Genomic DNA, 22,427 nt, shown 5'->3' on the forward strand with positions numbered 1-22,427 from the left:
TCAACACTATTATGTTACATACCTAACACTATTCTCAACATGTTGCACACAAACTCATTTATTCTTCACGACACCATATACTGTAAATAAAATTATTTTCTCCATTTTATATATGATGAAACTGAGGCACAAATGGGTTAAGTAAGTGCCAAAAGTCGTTTAGCTAGTAAGGGACAGAGCCAGCAGTGGACCCAGTACATTCTGGCTTCAGATGTTCTCCATCACACCGCTCTTAAATTTAGGTTGTTGCCAGGATTAAGTTAATACCTGTAGTAGGTTGTATTATTGGTCCTAATCCTTCAGCTCTCCCTATCTTCATGCTCTTTGTCATATGATTTTCAGTTCCTTCCTCTAAAAGGGTAAGTTACTTCTCTACCTCTTGATTTGGGTTAGGTCATATGATCGCTCTGGCCAATAGAATTAGGTAATCGTGATGGTGTGCCCATCAGTGTTCTTATATTCTGCCATTGCCATGGAAGGAACACGTCTAGGGTAGCCCCTGGACCCAGGAGAAAGATGAGATATGTGATGCAGACTTGTCCAGGTGCACCAGCCTGGATCAACCAACTCCAGCTGCCCCTCAAATGTATGAGCTAAATAAATGCCTACATTTGCACACCTGAGATTTTGTCATTCTATCAAATACAATAACTATCAAAGTATACCTAGACCAGCAGGTGGAATATGGATGCTTTCTATAGAGATTAGAGATCATACTTGCTGTCTCTTTGTGTTCATAGTTCTGTTTTAAACAAATAAATCCCTGAAGATATTAAATTTTCTTTTTAATTGTGGGGTAAGTACACATAGGGGATAGCTTTTTCATGAGCCTATAAACACTTTGAGGGCAAAAACTATGGGTTTTTCCTTTTATGCTAAGCTCCTCCAACAGTATCCTAAGTAAGGGTTCAATAAATATTTGATGAAAAGACTAGTTTTTCTTCCTTTCAGGTGGGATTGCTCCAGGCTGAGCTACTGAATTTGGTAGTAACAAGATAGAACAAGCACTTTGGAGACTGGTTAGCCCCATACTGCATTACTATCTGTAATTTCTACAAGAGAAATTTTATGTTAAATCTATTACAATGAGTGTTTTATAATTAGACTCAATAATTAAACTCCCAAAGAACACCAACTTCAGGGTTCTGTTACTGAAAGAGTAACTGGTTGTAAAGGAGTAAAAAAGCACAAGATGAGTTTATCATGCTGCCACCAGTTACAAGGAGAAGACATGCCTCTTAGCCTGTGCAAATTAAGAAAATCAAACTTCTCCCCTACCATCCAATCTGTACTCCTCAGCAAACACGAATACAAGTATGACCTACATCTACCAGACCGTATCTATTATATCGAGAAGAAATTCTGCAAGTAGTAATTGAATGCTCCATGTCCCCTGCTTCTCTTTAGAGCAGCCAGAGGAATTACTCTGCCGGGGCCCTTTGAGACCCCCAGAAGTCCCACCCCATCTGGGCCCTGGCTCTGAGCACTCTCTGGGCTTTTGGTTTGCATGGCCATTTTCCAGCCTCAAGACTCACACTCATCCCTACCAGTTTCGGCCTGCCCTGGGCCTCTGATTGTCCATGACTACTGAAGCCCACTGAACACCCATAAATCAGTAAAGGGAAAGAGTAAAACTTCTTCTTTCTTTTCCTTTAGTGTTCCAACTTTTCCTTCTTTTATTTTTTCTTCTTCCAGAAGAAGAGATGCTAAATAAAATGATCTTTACTGTTAGTAGAAGCCACCAGCAAACACTGCAGCACACTTTCTAATACTGGTTCTCAGTTCGTATATTTAATGATTCCCCCTCACCCTCATACACGCACACTACAGGTCAATGAATCTCTACAACTATCCTGTGTTACAGAAGTGATGTGAGCTGCACTGGCTGAGGGACAAAAGAGTGGATATTATTTTGGGTACTTTTATATCCTTCCCTAAACCTGTTAAAGTGTTATGTACGAGACTTTCAAAAATTTATAAAGGTTACTTATTTTACATGTTTGTTGCTAATCTTTGTTGCCTTCTCCTAAATTGAAGCTTTGCCTTATAAGGTGAATCACAAGAAGAGTGAAGTTAAGAGTTGCTGCTGGGCACTGCCAAGTGTAAAGCCTATAAAACCAAGAAATTAGTGCTACTCAAAGTTCTTGCAAATATCAGTATTTTAATCACTCTACTCAATTGTTTAATAAAAAGGTGAAATTTGAGAGGAATCATTTTATTACATTATGTTAATTAAGAATGAATTGTAAAAATCTATTTCTCTCTGGATTATTCTTTCTGTTTCCCTCCCCCCTCCACTTTAAGATGTTCACTTCTGTATAACTACTCTGTAATATGCATTTGTAAGGTGCTTGAATATTTGAAAAGTCAATATTAAGTTACTTAAGGAATTCAACGGGAATCTTAAGAGATACTTCCAGAAATATTTTCTCCTAGGCAAACAATGTAAGCATTTAGTTTTCTTTAAAAATTTCAATAGGCATCCATAATTAAGGATATTTCCCGATTTCTGTCCTAAAGGAGACTGTCTTTTCAGTGAGGAGAACAACTTGTGGGATTGAACTACCTGAAGTCAAATAAGAATTGCAGTAGGATTTGGTTACATAAAAATAATTCCCTGCAGGGCTTGCCTGGTGGTGCAGTGGTTGAGGGTCCGCCTGCCGATGCAGGGGACACGGGTTCGTGCCCTGGTCCGGGAAGATCCCACATGCCGCGGAGCGGCTGGGCCCGTGAGTCATAGCCGCTGAGCCTGCACGTCCGGAGCCTGTGCTCCGCAACGGGAGAGGCCGCAACAGTGAGAGGCCCACGTACCGCAAAAAAAAAAAATAATAATTCCCTGCAAATACTAAAAAGTAACACCAAATATCTGCTCATATTTCTAGCATTAAATTTCCATTGTTTTTAAAATAAGTCATTTGTAGGTTGTGTGTTGTATTTACCTGTCTTTTGGGTACTTATCACCCAGCAACGCTCAGCAAGTTTTGTATGTTAAAGAACATCATCAAGCAGCCGTCAGGAGGAGGGGTAGTAGGTAGAATTCTAGGAGGGACCCCAAGATCCTTGCCTCCTGGTTTAACTATTTCTGTATAATCCCCTCCTCTAGAGTGGAGTTGGCACTGTGGATAAGGAGGTTACTTCCGTTATTAGGTTACTTACGTGGCAAGGCGAAAGGGACCTTGAAGATGTAAGTAAGGCCCCAAAAGCAGTTGACTCTGAGTTTATCAAAGGAAGATTATCTAGAGTGGATCTGACCTAATTCAGCCTTTAAAAAGAAGAAAATCCTGCTATATAGAACATCGATGAACCCTGAGCACTTTATGCTAAGTAAAGTCACAAGTCACAAAAGGACAGATATAACCTGTGTCACTTATACAGAGTATCAAAAATAGTTAACCTAATGGAAACAGAGAGCAGACCAGTAGTTGTCAGGGGCAAGGGATATGGGAAAATGGCGAGTTGCTTACCAATAGGGATAAAGTTTCAGTTCTGCAAGATGAGTAAGTTCTAGAGATCTGCTGTAAAACACTGTGCCTGCAGTTAACAGGATTGTATCATACATTTATAATGTTGTTAAAAGGGTACATCTCATGTTAAATGTTCTTACCACAATGAAATAAAAATTTAGAAAAAAAAGAGTGAGTCCTTTCTGAAGCCACAGATTAGTGGCTTAGCACTGGAGAAATTTGAAAAAAGTGGTCCCTAAGGCTCAATAGAATGGCTTCAGATAAGCATTGTAATAGATGAAATGGATTGTGTATTAATTTATTATTAACTATAAGTTTAAAAGGAAGATGACATTTTAATCTGAGAAGAACTGTGTATGAATAGGATAATAGGATATGAAATCTTAACAGACTCACCTTCACACTCAAAGTATAAGAAGAATGAACAAGAGGAAACTAGAGCTAATAGTTCTATGCATCAACACTAATTTTTCCTAAAATATGTCTGTAGCTCATCTGCCTCAGAATTACTGGTGGTGTTTGACTTTAAATTCCCAGATCTCATCCCATGGCTAGTAAATCAGGATCTCTGGAGGCCCATGAATTTTTCTTTTGGAATCTCAAAAAGAGATCTGGGATCTGTTGATATGCAGAGTTAGAGAACCACTCACTTACCCACTTCCAGATAGAATAACTTTGTGGGAGAGGGTTAAGTTTGTAGAAAGGGACCAGGGCTGGGACTTTTCAAAGAGCCCAGACCAGAGAGCATCATATACTTTTTGGTAGGTCTTCTTTCCCAGGGAATTCTGAGGTCTGGAAAGGAGTAATTATGAACACCCAGACTTTGATTTAGAAAGGTCGTGTTCTTTGGAAAACATACATAGGTATACCTTGGAGATATTGTGGTTTCACTTCCAGACCACCTCAGTCAAGCAAATATCACAATAAAGTGAGTCACAAATTTTTTGGTTTCCCAGCACATAACAAAATTATGTTTATGCTATACTGTAGTCTATTAAGTGTGCAATAGCATTATGTCTAAAACACTGTACATATTTTAAAAATACTCTATTGCTCAAAAATGCTAACAATCATCTGACATCAGATTCTTCCTTCCACACCTTCAATTTAAAAAAAAAATGCAGTATTTGCGAAGTACAATTAAGTAAAACACAATAAAATGAGGTGTGCCTGTATCCTTTCTTTTCTTCTCCTTTAGGGGTATCAATGACACAGAGCCTCTCATACTTTAGAGTTAGAAAAAAGACCCATATATATCCTCAACACAATGAAAGCCTTCTCTTCCCCTGACCAGATGGTTTCTCATTCTAATGGGGCAGAGAGGGAAAGGAGAAAGGCTAGAGAGAATTATTTTGCAACAATTTGTGGAATTATAAAACTGGATTTGGGTCCTTTTACTAGGACCCAAATGCTTTCACATTTAACATGTCATGGATTCCTAAACTTGTGTCTCCCAACTCTTCTGAAATCCACTGCCATATTTCCAACTGTCTGATATACCCAAAACAAAATTATGCCTTCCCCTTTTTCCCTCCTTTATTACCTATTTCTGTAAACTGCACCCCCCTCCTTCCCCTACCTCATGTCAAAAAGGTGCATAAGAGATGTCCCAGACTCAGTCATCTGAGAATGCAAATTAAAACTGTCAGAATGTAAAAGCACTAAGTAGAGTGGCTAATTCTACTAGTGTAAGGAGTTTGTGGAGCAACTAGAACCCTCATACACTACTGAGGGGAAGGTAAAATGATACAATCACTTTGGAACATTGTTTGATGGTTTCTTACAAAGTGAAGCATACACTCACCCTATGACCTAGCTATCACACTTCTAGGTGTTCATCCAGACAAAATGAAAGCATAGCTATACAATAGCTATACAATGTGCAAGAATGTTCAAGTGGCTTTATCCGTAATAGCTGAACTTAGAAATAACCCATGAGTCCATCAACAGATTTTAAAAAATAAACCTGTTATTCTCGTACAGTAAAATGCTACTCAGCAATAAAAATAAACCAAATACAGATACATAAAACAGCATGGATGTATCTCAAAAAACACTATGTTGAGCAAAGAAAGTCAGATACAAGTCATTGTATGATTGTATAAAGTTATATAAAGTCTCCTTATATAAAGTTGAGAATAGAAAAATATTTATCCATGGTCATAGAAATCAGAAAAGTATTTGCCTTTTGAGAGTGGGAGATTAGAAAGGGGATACTTTCTGACTTGATGAAAATATTCTACATCCCGATAGGGGTGTGGGTTACATGGGTACAGACATTTATCAAAACCCATTGAGGTGTTTAAGATAAAATCTATGTACAGTGAAATGTGTTTACCTCAAAAAAGTACTATTAAAATTTATGGCAGGGGCTTCCCTGGTGGCGCAGTGGTTGGGAGTCCGCCTGCCAATGTAGAGGACACGGGTTCGTGCCCCGGTCCGGGAAGATCCCATGTGCCGCGGAGCGGCTGGGCCTGTGAGCCATGGCCGCCGAGCCTGCGCGTTGGGAGCCTGTGCTCTGCAACGGGAGAGGCCACAACAGTGAGAGGCCCGCGTACCGCAAAAAAAAAAAAAAAAAAAAATTATGGCAGAAATTTTTTGTTATTCTTGTATATTTTGCAAGAGTAGGAAATAGTAAACTGTTCTTTGTATTTCATACAGAAAGCATTTTTTTCCCCATCTAGGAGATCATCATCTATGCACACTTAGAACTCACAAATTCTATTTACATGTTTTGTATCAAACACTGTATTCCCATTTCTTTAGGACAGATAATATTTACCAACCTAGAGTCATTTTTCTTCTTTGTGCTTGAAAGCTCCTATTTTTAACTGCTGGTTTCTAAGTTCACCAGGGTCCATTAGAGACAGACTGAAGAAGCAGAAAAAGAACAAAGCACCAGGTATAGGAAAGAAAATAAAATGCACTGACAGTCTATTATTTTTTCCTTGGAACTAACACTGCTTTCAATAGCACCCGATGTCAAACAATCTATCAGCTATCGAACATGCAGTCCTGAGCCTTAGAAATGAGAATTAGCAAACATGGGCTTGACTAATTGCAGTGGCAGCACCTGAGGACATAAATATCCCGCAGTAGAACTTGAAACAAGGCTGGTTCCTCAGGTACTCCCCTTCAGATAGATGAGGATTCAGTTGCAGTGAAATGCTGGTCAGAGTTAATGAAGAGTTGTCAGGGTTGGAAAATGTTGAGTTTGAATATGCAGTTGATTGAATGTGGCACATTGTAAGCCAATTGGTATGAAAGTCAAGTACAAACAAAATACCTGATAATTAGTGATGGCCAGTTCAACATGGATCACACTCAAAATCTTGTCACCACCTGTCATTTGTCTGAAAAGCCATTAAGACTATAAGATTTGCCTTATTACTACCTATCTTGTTTCATTCCATGTGCTACCAGTTATCTGTTGCAATTTCCTCAATCGTGTTGGATATCACTTATTAAAAGGAAACTTATTTTCCTTCTCCAAATAAATTATAGTCAGAAGCTTGTATGTTTTAATTTCCTGGACAAAAACATTTCCATGCACCTTAATAGATGCTTACTTAAATAACAAGTGATGAAAGGAAGTGGGAAATATTTTAAATTGAACAATATAATGTAGTTCTAGGACACCACAAAAAAAACCCACACTGAGTCCAGCTCAGAATGCATGGGACTATCATTTCAAAAGCCCCTCAAAGCATCCTAGAGATCTGGACCTTCATGTACATGAGCTACAAATATCTTATATTGACTAAAAACTTTAACATTCCTCCAGGGAAACATACAATTTTGGATAAATAAAAACTTGAAATTGGCTCATATAAGTTCAGATCAGGGTTTGTTGCAAAAAGTGTTTGCCAAAAACTTTCAAGAAAACTGTTCACTTTACAGAGTGTTTTGGATTTTGGACTTACAACCTGGGCTTTGTGTTTATCTTTGGCTTTCACAAAAATTGGCTTGCACTGTTAACCCCTCATTAACTCTGATGATCATTTTCTTGCAGCTGAATCCTTATTTCGGTTTGTACTAAGCCATGAATTTTCATTTTTGTGGTCTGAGGAAACAGAGGAAATGCATTAAAACCTGCAGTGGCGTTGAACAAGAAACCCCCTATACAGAGGGTTCCAGATATATTTAGTCTACAATCTTTTTCAGCATGACAAAGAGCTCCATGGACCCTTACCTGCTTCTGTTTGCTTATACTCTCTCAGCACTACCCCCTTCTAAAGAAAGAAAAAAGTTTTACTGAAAGGAAAGAATGGACTGTTATCCTTCAGAAGCCAGATGTGGCCATATATAACTTCCCATGAATTCATTCATCAAAATTTTATTGAGCACCTTATATGTGTCAGAAACTGCTGGAACAAGGGATACTGCTGTGAGCAAGGCAGCCAAGCACTACGTGTCCACAGAGTTTACATTCTTGGGAGGTAGGGTGTGGAGATGAATGAATGGAAAATAAACAGCAAGTAGGTAATTATAGAGCACAAGTAAGAAAGGCCATAAAGAGACTGGAGAGAATAACTGGGTGTGGAGTAGACTTCAGATAAACTGGATAGATCTCACGTATGAAACAGAAACAAGGTGCCAACCAGGAGTCAAGTTTTCCAGAAAGAAGGAATTACAAGTGTAAAGACTGAAGTATGAAAGAGTCTGGTAAATTGAAAGGCCAGAAAGGAGGGAAGTACACCTAGACAGTAGTGAGTTAAGGGATAGTCTTACAAGATACAACCAATGAGGTAGCAGGGGTCAGACATGGTCAGACATGGCCTTATAGACCACTAGGTACAATAAGCCTATTCACTCTAGGTACAATAAGCCAGTAAAATGCTTTAAGCAGGAGAGTTCCATAAATCTAAATTTTTTTGAAAATCACTCTGATTTCTGTGTAGATACTGGATTACTAGAGGTCATAAAGAATAAAAAAGAAAACATGTTAGACTTGTAGCAGTTTAGGGGAACGATGGTGGTGTTTTAGGATAGAGTGGGATAGCAGAGGGGGAAATATGCAGGGCAATGGCAAGACTTGCTCATGGAATAGGTGTAGATGGGAAAGTAAAGAGATAAGTTGGTAGGTCTAAGTTTAGGATAAGCCACTCAAGGGAGAAATCTGGTCTGGAGACATAAGTTTGTGAGCCATGAGCATAGAGAAAAAATGCAAAGCTATAGGACAGGAGGAGATGACATCAGGAGAGAGAATATAGAGAGCCTAGGACAGTGCCCAAGGGCCCTTCAATAGTTAAAGTTTTAGTTTTGGAAAAGAAGCAAATATACTAAGAAGAAGATATGAGAGAGGAGAAAATATGGAAGTATCATCACAAAAGCCAAGGAAAAAAGTATCTCAAGAAGGGACGAAGGGAAGGAAGTTAACTAAGAAATGGGCCGAAGAGTCCATTAGATTTGGCAATACTATAAATTATTTAGTTTCAAAGTCAATTTTAACCTAACAGCATAAATACTCACTCTAGACTCTACCACAGTAAAGACAGGCAGGGATTGCCACAGTTTCTGAAATACCTATTTCCCCCTCCCTCTCCATAAGTTAAAGGAGAAGATGGCATTCATAGCTCTGGCAATGTAAATGTATGCGATGCCAATTCCTATCCGAACAGGAGGAGAAGGTATACGAGTGAAAGGACACCTGTCCTGACTTTTACCACCGAAATCACACATCCTTATTTTGCCATGATGGAGAACGACCCAGCCAGGCTCGGACCTAGGACTTAAAGTTGATCAAGACTGGGATCTACAGAATGGAGAGCAAGAGAAGGAAATCTTGAGGCTATAGAGACTAACAATGTCAGTACAATGCAAGCCATACCTGAAAACTTGTTGGGAGGAGAGAAAAAAAAGGGGCACCATCTCAGGACAGAAGAAGGCAGGAATCAAATCAAATATCTGAACCAGAGACTAGATAGAGTGAAGACATGAGTAATTTCTTAGGTTCATACCAGCCACTCCGGGCAGCAGAATCTTTGTGTACCTTCTGGATTGAATATATGTACACAGACAGGAAAACCCCAACCAAGGTCCTGCCCATCTGATATCCCCACTCCGTTTCTGGCCACAAGCTCACTATAACTTTGGCCTGTATCTCTCTCCTCTTTCTCCTTCCATGGGGTCCAAATCAAGGAAGGTGAAAAGCCTAGGAAAAATGGCTGCCCCCGTCTGCCCATTAAGGTGCTCCTACATGGAGGCATTTTAAGCCTGAGATCTTAATCAAAATCACAGCCTCAGGATGGCCAACCATACTTCAGCCAGAAGTAGGTGGTAAGCTACCTGGCAGATTTTTTTCCCCCCAAACCAACTCTGAGACTGAAAGGAAAGTTCGACATCAAAAAGATAACAATAAAAAAAGATGTATTCAAATTCCCAAGTATTTACATACACAAATCACATATTGGTTCCTCTAGCAGAATTTGTTGCCCTAGACTAAAAGATTTTTAATACATTAGAACCCAGCTCTCCAGCATAATCCAGTATTACCCACTCACTGGCCCATCCACAGGCAGCCTCACTTTGGGTGTACAGAGCAGACAGCCAGCATCAGGTGGTGCTGATAAGTCAGAACCTCGTTTACTCTCAAAGGTAAGTTTTAAAAAGATGTAGACTTGATAATTTAAGTTCTGCAATACATTTAATATATTTAATAGAAAATGTCTCAGGGTTTGGAGTTCTCTGTATTAATATCCTGCTGCACTCACACATGTACCATGCACATGTACCAGCATATCCCTTGCCAAAATGTTTTTTTTTAATTATTCACATCATGATTTCCCCAAAAGAAAAACAAAGAAAAGCCAGACAAGGCCAGTTAAATGTAATTTTCTACCAGCACCACCTCCTTGATTTCCAGGTAGATCATTCAGTGCTCACTGCCAATGGTTACCCTAGTCTCTGAAGACTTTTTCATCCAGGGAGAGGGGGAATGATTCTTGAAGGTTTTTCTAGCCTGACAAGCCAGGTTAATTTAGATATGATTTGTATAAATATTACCATTCAAGTCTTTCATAGTGAACTCTATTACATTAGGAGTCATTAAAAATGCCACGGCTTCAAAGATGATTTTGCTCTAAGGTGCATTAACCCTGTTCAAAGTGAAGGCAAAACCATTAAGAACAGATGACCAGGGATGGGCTTCAGAAAGATTGTTTCAATTCGGCTGAACACTGCAAGGACTCTGTGCAGCGTGATAAGATAATTTATGATAAAATGAAGATGGACTACAGGCATGCTGTTATGAGATACCAGATGGACTTTGTTTTGACTCTTCAGAGAGCAGTGCACACAGTGTGGTAAGGTGAAATTGCTATAGAAGAAAAAAGAGCTATAAAAAATTGTGAGTGCTGGGCTCCCGGGAAAAAGAGACAAAGTGAATCTGGACGTCTTAGTAAGAAGATATAAATAAGGAGAGTCAAAGGACACCATGTTTGGGAAAATAAGCCTCAAACAACGTGCATTTGTCTCTTTAATGAAAAGTAGCAAAAGTCTCTGCTCTAAAAAAATATTAATAACAACAATTTATGTCAGGATGCTATACTGAAATTCTATCTGTATCAGTTTAGGCTAATGCACTAAAAGCTAAAAACCAGATATAGGTGCCAAAGTGCCCACAATCCAAAGGCTAAATTACTGATGGCAGAAAAAGAATGGACTTCACTTTGCAACCACCATTTTAATAATCAATTCAGGCAATAATGATTAGTGAATGCTAAAATATTTAGGAGAAAGCTGATTTGGGATCAGGATATTCACACTGTCTGAAGTATAAGCTACCAGATTACCTATTAGTTACAAAAAGAAAAGTGCACAATAGGGATCTGTTAGGGTACTCCCTTAACAAACAATCTAATAGATCATCCTTAATAATGTGACAAACAGACATTATGTTTCTCCTACTGTGATGTTGCAGAAGGTACACACAGTTGTGTCTATGCAGTGCTCATTTCAAAAAGGTTTACTTGAAGCTTAACATGAGAAAACAAGACAAAACCAGACAACTGGTTTTCAAAAATGCCAATGTCTTAAAAGAAAAAAAAGGGGGGGGTGGCAAGCAGGAGGGAGGGAGGAAAAGAAAACTATTCTAGAATGAAGACCAAAAGTGATCTGACTACAAATTTAATAAGTGATTTTTAAAATTATATTCTACATTTTTTTTAAAAAGCAAAACTATGAAGAACATTATTGGGTATTAAGGAATGCGAATTTAGGCTATGTTACATAGTAGTAGTATAGCAATGTTAAATTTGAGGGTGAAAATTGTTTTGTGGTTATCTAGGAGAGCATCCTTACAGATAGGAAATGTATGTGAAAAATTTAGGAAAAAGTGTCACGATGTCTGTAAATTACACTCAAGTGGTTCACCAAGATGAAAATATTGATGACAGGTTAAGTGATTTGATAAAGATTATATAATCTTATACCTATATATGATATATCTAACATATATAGTACATAAACCTATTAAATATATATCATTGGTATATATAAAGTCTATAATAGAAGAGATTATATATAAATCTAAACATTCTACATTATATACAGTAAGGTATTTTATGTATATATTTAGAGATTATGTACAGATAGATTATATATTAAGAGATTTATATAATATAAATAGAAAATATAGATTGATTTTTATATATAAACATATACAGTTGACCCTTGAACAACACGGGCTTGAACTAAGGCAGGCCCACTTCTATGCAGATATTTTTCAAGAGCAATCAATTCACGACTGTGTGGTTGGATGAATCTGGGGATGCAGAGGAACCACTGATATGAAGGGCCAACTATAAGTTATATGTGATTTTCGACTGCCCGGAGGGTTGGCACCACTAACCCCCTCATTGTTCAAGGGTCAACTGTATAGTATATTTTAAAGAATGCTAGTAATGTACAGTTGCCTGGTCCCTCCACTTCAAAGGGAGATTCTCTCCACTCACCTTTAACCAAAGGAAGGAGCTTTAGGAGAACCACTGAGACAGATTGTAATGTATTCCCTGATGTCTAACTCTCCCTTGGTAGACTCTGAAGGGGAGGCGTATCTGCAGCAGTATTAAGAATGCGCTGACTTAAACCCCCATGGAACAAACGTGCATGGTTCTCTTGGACCAAATTTAGACCTCACAGAAGGACCTTAGAGGGGCAAAGAAGGCTTAACATAAAATGGACCTAGTAGAATCTCAGAGGCTAGGATGGATGACTGCTCTAACGTGGAGGCTAGAGGAAGCATTGCCTGAGTAAATATACAAAAAAATAGACATGGTCCCTGTCTTCATCAGTCTTAGAGTCTAGAAGGGGAGATAAGCATTTCATATAATTACACAACTCAATATTAAAATTACAATCATGAACTTTAGTAACAAAGACAAAATGTATTTTATTATCCATTTCCCTCTCAACCCTCATCAAAAAACAACAGAATGAAAAACAGAGAGGGGAATCTCTCTCAAATGGAACAAAGAAACTATCATAATCCTAAACTGCAACTTATGGAACACACTGGCCATAGCAAAAGCTGGAAAGAAATAAAAGGGCATGCTAATTACCAGCACATACCTCCTTGAACCTCAAAAGTATGTGTCAGTCCTAGAAGATATGTACAGCGGGCTTTTAGAGGTGGGGACGTCCTTGTGGAGAATAGGTTTGACACTGTCGAACAGCAAGCACGAGAAGATGAATGAAAAACATCAAAAAGATATTTTATATCTCCTATCCTGCCTTCTAATGGAGGGAGGCTACAAGAGAAGAAGTGAAGTGACAGAGGGAGAGGAAACAGGTTCTAAGTGATCGCCAAATGCAATTTAGATTCACAAGGCTCTGCTGTGACCCAAAGGAAAATTAGGAAGAAATACACCCTAAGTCAAAAGAATCGGATTTAGTGACAGGTATGAGACAATAAACCCAAGTAAAGACTGTAAACAGCCTCTAGCTCATCTCCCTCCCTAGCCTCTGCCCACTGCTAGTTTTCAGATAATAGGCATCTCCATTTAAAGATAAAGCAAGAGGGCTACCCTGGTGGCACAGTGGTTAAGAGTCTACCTGCCAATGCAGGGGACACAGGTTACAGCCCTGCCTGGGAAGATCCCACATGCTGTGGAGCAACTAGGCCTGTGCGCCACAACTACTGAGCCTGTGCTCTAGAGCCCGCGAGCCACAACTACTGAGCCCGTGCGCCTAGAGCTGGTGCCCCGCAACAAGAGAAGCCACTGCAATGAGAAGCCCGCGCACCGCAACGAAGAGGAGCCCCCACTCACCGCAACTAGAGAAAGCCTGCGCACAGCAATGAAGACCCAAAGCGGCCATAAATAAATTTATTTAAAAAAAAGATAAAGCAAGAGTCATTTAAGAAAAATCACGAGACTGAAACTTAAGGAAAGTTACGAAACTTAAAGCCATAAAAACACAGGTATGCAGACCAAAAAATTATATGGGAAGGGTGCACATATACACAAAAAAATCAGGCTGGCTTCAGACTCTGCCACAGTAAAACAATGCGAAGAGAGTAGAACAAAGTTTACCGAATTATTAGGAAAGTAGAACCAAAGACTGAATACATCGCCAAGTTCTTCAAGTATAAAGCCAAAACAGAAACATATTTAAACATCCAAGAACCTGTGAGGACAGCTCTTTTGTATTATGCAGTACTCGTAAACAGAAATGACAACAAGCCCAAATTCAAGGCAACAAAAGTGATGAATCTGAATAAAACGCTCAGGTTTCCATTCAATATAGAGTACTGAGTTCAAATTTGATCTCCTATCACTGCTGAGTCCCACCAAAGATTAAACCCCTCCCCCACCAAAAAGAGTCTTGTAATAAAGAAAAGCAGCTAAAAGTTGAAATAGAAAACTACCCAAACTATGCTACATGAGCCCTGTCAGATGACTTTTAAGTTGAAAGGCTATAATTCTAAATGTCTCGGGGTAAACTTTCTTCAATATTGCACACTCAGTAGACATATTAAAAATGTGAGTTTGACTAAAATGTTTACATTTTAATACTGTGAAACTTCTCAACAGGAATACTACATTGACACTGAAGAAAAAATGAGAGATACTGGTGTCACATCAACTCTTTGTTATTCCCTCTTGGATCCCCTCAAGGAGATGGTCTTTCATTGCTCCATTAACACATTATTTCAGAAAGAGTAGTCAGAGTCCTAGATTTGGTCCTTTCAGATGCAAAGATGTAAGACTCAAAAACTATACATTACATGACATGTCGAAGAAAAAACTACCACACAATTAAAACAGGCAAGGAAGAGTTTCTAAAGACTCTTGAAATAGGCGAAAGAGACTGAATTCAACTCCATTGAAACACAAAGCAGGAGAGGGTTAGTGGAAAAGTACTGAAGAAAGTTATAGGGCAGCTTGGTCAATGGGATCAGGGCATTTTGTTTCCTAATTGGCCCTCAATTGAAGTTAGGCTCCTATCATCCCACAGAGACTGAGAAATAGGGGCACTACCTTCCCTTCTCAACAATTTACATTTCAAAAGGTTGGATACCAGGTCCTTGAGAAAGGCGCTCCTGGGTTGAACTGGCAAGAGACTGGGAGAATATTTACATCTCAGGCAGAGAAACTATAAATTGTAATTTACAAGTTTTCTAAAGTAAATACTCTAAGAAAGGGAGGTCGGAGACTTCCTTTAACAGGAAGAAGTCTGTTAAAATTTAGTCAAGCTAAGAGGACTCTCAGGCAGGCATAAGGCATGAACTCTCACTGGTGATAGCTACAGGAGAACAAATCTGTCCCTAGGGAGCTTGAAAATCAAAGTTAGGGGAAAATGTCTTTCCCATATTATTTTTTCAGGCACATTAGTGACCTGGCTAGTGGCCAGAGCCTAGAAAGTTCCTCTTCTGCATTTCTATTGACTGAGGCAAATCTTTTCAACTCAGTTGGTTCAGCTAATATGGAGATAAAAACTATTGCTTTCTACTTCACAAAAATGTTGTGAGAATAGGCAATGCTTATAAAATCTTTCAGTTTCCAGATGTAGAAAAAAGCATTTAAGTACAAGGTATGATTCCTATAAATTCAGATGAAAGTATTATTAGCAAGCTTGTTAAGGACCAAAGTAAATTAAATCTAAAAAAAAAAAACTTAACTGTTCTTCTGTAAGACATTATTTGTCCAAGAGCTTCATTATGAGGAATTTCTTTGTGAGTGTAAATGAAGAATAAGCTAAGTATTGTATAAATAACAATAGAAGAGCAGCAGTGGTCCTAGAGCATTGAAATCAGTTCTATAAGAGGGAATTTTCTTTATTTCTTCAGTCTTGCCACAAGTTTCCTATTTTGTAAAAAATTTAAATGAAGTGCACTTGTGTATATTTTGCTTTAAAGAAATAAGATTCGGTAAATTACAGATTATCTCAAAGTACAGAAAATAAAATCCCTAGTTTCACCTTGGAAAATAGCACATGGATTTAATTACTTCTAATCTTTTTGTTCTGAAAATATTTGAGAGTTCTAATATATGACATATGATTTTATACTGGTATAAAACGGTATAGATTTTTATTTACAATTTGAATAAAACTAGAAATTTTCAAGAGTATCACCTGACAGAAGAACTGATACTACTTTTATTATTTCCTTATAGTTTTTGTTTTTTCCTAGTTCAGCATGGCTTTTTCAGTTCTATGTGTAATGACTCCCCCTCCCCTTCATTTCTTTAAATTTCCCTTCTTTCGGTCTGTCACGTGAGACAGGAGGGTATTTTTAGTACATGTACTAGTACATGTAGTGGTGATTTTTAAAGTATTGTTACCTCAGGGACACTTACTGGGTTTAATTGGACTATGACATGAGTTTAGCCATAGGTAAAAATCTGCCAGTGGTTTACTACTCTTTATTAATTAAAATGCATAACCCAGGTTATTCAATATGGATTTAAAGATGTAAAAAGTCATCACTCAAGCTCTCTTGTGGTCAAAATGGCTTTTATGTTTTTCTTCACAACTTTTGTATGAGGGAGAGAAGCTGCCATTTAAGAATTCTCCCTATAGTATATCATACTGGTGGTCTACATGGTGCCTTCATGACAACTAGAATATCCCACCCTTCCTGGGAGAATGGATTAGGAAGGGGTACAGCCCTGTGGGCACAAGGTTCGAAATGCTGACCAGGAAAAGTCACCTCTTTGTCTTTCTTCATGTAGACACAGCCCTTTCCTAGGGTGCTCCTTGATGAGAGGACATTGGACCAGACTCCAGTCCCTTCCTGCCCATTCAGTCACAACCATTCAACTGTATATAGCAGTTCTGTTTATAATTATACCTATCTAAATGTATAGATATTAATGTATATATTTGTGTTTATATACACTTACCAATTTTTACATTTATGCATACATACTTATCTATAGCTGGAACCAAATTATTTGAGGTAGTCTTCAAAGATAGCAAGAGATTACACCTTAACTGTGGAATAAATGATATGACTTGTTGCTTAAAGGTATAAGAAACATTTTTCTGCTTCAGGAAAAGGTATAGAAATTGAGATAAATGATTTATATAAAATAGATAACCAACAAGGACCTACTGTATAGCACAGGGAATTATACTCAATATTTTGTAATAACTTATAAGGGAAAAGAATCTGAAAAAGAATATATATATAACAATCACTTTGCTGTACACCTGAAACTAACACAACATTGTAAATCAACTATACTTCCATTTAAAAAATTATCTATAAAAAAGAAATGATTTAGTAACATATTATAGACCTCAGGTTTGGATCCAAGTTACAAAAGCCACCTGATGACACTTAGATATCATAATTTTATATAAAATAAACAAGAAAAGGTTCACTTTAGCTTGACAATCTCATAGTGAAGTTATTCATTTTTGACTAATTATGCTCAGTAGTCTTTATTAAGAAAAATATATAGATAATGTATCTTCTCTTTGAAGTCCTTGCACACTTTATAGATTCTTTTTGCCTTTACATAAGAAAGGCAATCACTACTGGTTAATCTGCACCCCTCCCAATTTTTTTTTTTTTCCAAAATATCCTGATCCACTTATTATGTTTTCTATGCTACAGAGGAACAGCCTCAGGTCCACCTGACTTGTGTTACTTTGTAATCAATAATCATTTACCCTGACTCATGAGTGCTTAATTTTCTTTACCTTTCCTAAAAACTTTTGATGGAATGGGTTTAGGATATGAATCTCTTTCCTTTGACTTTTACATCAGTATGGGAAGTCTTTAAATCGACACTCTCAGATATTTTAAAAATAAAATTTAACTAAAGTTCAGTAATGTATTTAATTGTATTTTTAAATATGGTTTTTATTCTAATATCTAATTCAGAAGTACCTTTAATTTCTAGATTGAATCTTTGTTCTGTTTTGTTATTACTGTCTCTATCATGACATTAATCTCTCTGTACTTTTCCTTTATATTCTTGGAGAACTTTACGTTTGTTCTTTATTGATTTTATTTTCCACAATGTCATTCTAGTATATACTATATCTCCAATGTAGCTTTTGATTTTGCTATTGCATTTTTTCATTTTTTGCAACCATTTTACCATCTCCCTTTGTTTCTTATTTTAACTTTTCACCAAAATCTCTTCTCTCCTTCCAATAAACTCTTGAAGAAGCAGAACAACATTTTGATGTTGCATTTCTGGTTCTTTCATGAAGTCTGAAAATAGACTATTTTCAGTGGTATGCTCTGCTTCTCACTAGTTGTAATAATCCCATTTTCCTATTCTGCAGCTTTGTTGTTGCCACTGCTGTTGCTGTTACCGTCCTTGCTGTTTTTACAGGCTCACCTTGCTGTTTTTTTCTATTTACTTACCTGTGTATGAAAAGAACTCTATCCAGATGCAACATTTGCTGGCAGATAGTGTAGACAATTCACCATGATTACACTCAGTTCCCACTTAGGTGCTTGTAGTTCCTTTCTCTGCCTTAAAGCCAGTGGCAAGTTTATGGGCCCAGGTTGTTGTTTAATTCCCAGTGTTATCAAGCATTCATCCTTATATTTCTACTATGCTAAGGAAAATCTTCTCCATGCCTGTTTTTCTGTTCCTCTAAAGTCTTGAACTTATAAGAATCTTGTTTTTTTATGTACTGTGTAACTTCAGCCCCTATATACAGCACCACATTTGAGGTATTTACAGCTGTCACAATGCTTAAACCATCATCAACCTCCCCTATTTCCCACCCCGTTCATTTATTGAAATTAAACTCCAGATGGAAGTAAGAAGCATAGAGACATGCAACTGAGGATAGTGACCTGTTACCTTAAAAAACACCATTTCTGCCATAAACAGCAGTTTGCCCATGGGCAGAAGACCCAAATAGACATTTTTCCCCAAAGAGGACATGCATATGGCCAACAGGCACACGAAAAGATGCTCAACATCCAGAGAAACAGAAAGCAAAACCACAATGAGCTATTACCTCACATCTGTCAGAATGGCCATCATCAAAAGAGTCTACAAGGGTTCCCTTTTCTCCACATCCTCTCCAACATTTGTTATTTGTACATTGTTGGTGTGAATGTAAATTGGCACAGTTACTGTGGAAAACAGAAGGAAGGCCCCTCAAAAAATTAAGAATAGAACTACCCTATGATCCATCAATACCACTCCTGGGTATATATCTGAAGAAAATGAAAACACTACTTCATAAAGATACATGCACCCCAGTGTTCATAGTAGCATTATTTACAATAGCCAAGGTATGGAAGCAACCTAAGTATCAATCAAAAGGTAAACAGATAAAGAAGCTATGACTACATACACATACACATACACATACACACACACACACAAACAGCTCAGTCACAACAAAAGAAATTTTGCCATTTCCAACAACTTGGATAGACCCGGAGGGTATCATATTTTGTGAAATAATTCAGACAGAGAAAGACAAATACTGTATGATATCACTTACATGTGGAATCTAAAAAAAATAAATAAGCATAAAAAACAAACAACTCACAGATACAGAAAACTAGTGGTGACCAATGGGGAGAGGGAAGCAGGGAGGGACAAGATAGGGGTTGGGGATTAAGAGGTACAAACAACTATGTATAAAATAGGTAAGCTACAAGGATGTATTTTACATCAGAGAATACAGCCAATATTTTATAATAACTATTAATGGAGTATAATATATAAGTTTTGAAAGGTAGAAGAAAAAACATAAGCAGTTGTCTCACCTTCCTGCTTGATCTGAACCTAGTCTATGAATCTAGAAACTAAAACTGAGACAGAGAAAAGATATTCCTGGCTTCCATTAAGTGGATTGTTCTCAGGCAAAGCCTGAGCATTCATCAGTTGTTCTTCTCCATCTAGATTTATTGCCCTTACGGTTAGTGGAAGTGGAGTGAAGCAATCAATTCGCTGTCAGCCTTCATTTTTTGAATTGTTGTGATTGTTGATCTTTTCTAAAAACTTGGCACTTTTTTCCTCTGCTTGCTCCTAATCACCAGTCCTATCATTGCTCCAGTTAAGCTTCCACTAAAAGCCTCAGTTAAGTGTCTTTGCTGTTTCTAAGCCTTGCTGATGTGTCCGAGAGATTTTTTTGCAGTCAAATGATAATTTACTAGCCAGGATCCCCCATGACATGCTGGGATTGTCAGCAATTTCAAAATTAAATATGTCTCTCATGAAGGCATATTTCTAACTTTTAAAAAACCTACAATTTACTTGAATATTATCATATAAAGCCATGATGAACACAGATCTTCAGTAGTGGGGAGTGGGGATGCTCCGTACCTGCATGAGCCCTCACACATAAACACACACATTTGTCATCAGGAGACCTAAGGTGACGAAGGCAGGAGAGTGATGTGTGAAACACTTTACACATATTCTTTGTTACTCTCAGAGTAACTAAGCAAGGAAGCTACCAAGGCTCAAATGATTTTAATTATTCATTCATGAAATTCGCCAGGTACCTACAATGAGCTCAGCACTGAAACGGCTAGAAAATTACTCAGTGATACTGGTTACTGTCACATCCAAATCTAACTTCATTACCTGCGTTCTCCTCTTCCTCTTGCTAAGATGTAGGACTGGTTTCTTTTTATATGTTCTTTTTTCCTAGAACACTATTCTCACAGAATTTTTTTTTTCCTACAGAAATATATCACTTTACCTAATTACCTCAACATTTCTGAAAGAGAAAAACTGTATGGAAACTTTCCATCAAAAACTGTCTCACTCAGTTTTTGATGGAAAGTTTCCATACAGTTTTTCTCTTTCAGAAATGTTGAGTAGAACTTAGGCTTAAGATACTGGCTTGGGAAAATGATGATGGCAGAAAAGTTTTTGAATATCTATCTGAATCCCATCCCCTTCCATGATAACTGACAGAGCAACAAGAATACTAAAACCGAAGTCTCAAAGCACTTCTGCAAAAAAGCAGCTGCAAGGTGTCTCCCAAACCTGAAAATACAAACAGAGGTAAGGCACCAATAACAATAAGACCCATGTGCAATCTGCAATTGTAGAAGAGGAAGAAGGAAAAATAAAGACTTCCAATGGCACGAAGACCCAGAAAATTAACAGTACTAACCAGGATACTCAACAGGCCAAGCTGAGAGCAGCAGCCAAAGACGGCAGGGAGGTTTATGGGCTCCAATTTGCAGGTTAGAGGAAAAGAACCACAATAAAGTCAGGTGGTGGTGGAATGGTCTGGGTCTTTTAAACTCTGGAAACTAGATGAAGGTTTCTTCTAGGACAAAAGGTCTCACTGAGAAGAAACTATTGGAAATAGAAACCAAATTGAACGAGAGGAATAAGAGAGACAAAAGAAAGGTCCCCATAAAAGTGGAAGTGAGAGGAGGGCTTCCATATCACAGAAAGTACAAGGCCATAATTTTTAACACTTTGTGAGAATAACAAAAGTAATTCTTAAGCTCTAATATGAGGAGAGCTATCCTGGCCCATCTTCTAATAAGAATAGAGGAAAAACGATCCCATTTAGACATGAGTAGCAAAAGGTTTACGATAAAACCCCATTCAAAATATGTTTAAAGAATAGAGTGCAGATCACTATGCTATACACCTGAAACTAACACAGTATTGTAAGTCAACTATACTTCAATAAAGAATAAGGTGCAGAATACTGGTTCTATAAACAAATGAATGCATATCAGAAAGATATTCCTGAAAAAGTGAAAATTATAATTTAACACATCAAAATAAGTTACAAGAAATTATGGAAATAATGAAGTAATGACATATCTGATGTACAAAACTCAATTTAGGTGACCAGAGAAAAGTCTTGGATAGCTGGAAAAATACAGAGAAGACTTAAAACTATTTCAGAAATAAATAACTAGAGGAACATAAGAGTGAATAGTAGGGATAATATATTAAGAGAAATAGCATATGAGGAGAAAATTCTAAAAATAAAAAAATGAAGATATAAGATTCAAGAGACAGTGATAGAAATAGAGGAAGCAAAAGATATAATATATACTAAAAGGCAAGAAAAGAACTACAATGAAATAGAACACTAAAAATTTTAATTTGATAAACTTCAAAATAAACAGCAACTTGGCATTACAACCAGAACAGCCAACATAGAAAAATACACTAATAATATGGTGAACCTTAAAGAAAAAAGAAAAAGTGGAGTCCATGGGACAGCCAGGGAAAATACTAAGTTACTAATTTAAAAAAAGATGAGATTATCAAATTGTCTCTAGCCACAGTTCATGACAGAAGACAGTTTAGTAAAAAAGAAACAGAGAGTAAATGTGAGCCAATGATTTAATATTTAGCATAAACAATTTCAATTACAAAAGCCATGACAAAATGTTATGAAAATTCAAGAGTTCTAAGAATATTATGCCTATAAACCCTTCCTCAGGCATTTTCTAAGGATGGGCTTCTGAAAATCAAAATGACTAGAGTGAAAACATTAGGACTAGCAATGAACATTAAATGGATATATGCCTGAAAAATTAAAGCT

The sequence above is a fragment of the Grampus griseus genome (genome assembly GCF_964374135.1).
Source record: "Grampus griseus genome assembly, chromosome: 9".
Classification (NCBI taxonomy): domain Eukaryota; kingdom Metazoa; phylum Chordata; class Mammalia; order Artiodactyla; family Delphinidae; genus Grampus; species Grampus griseus.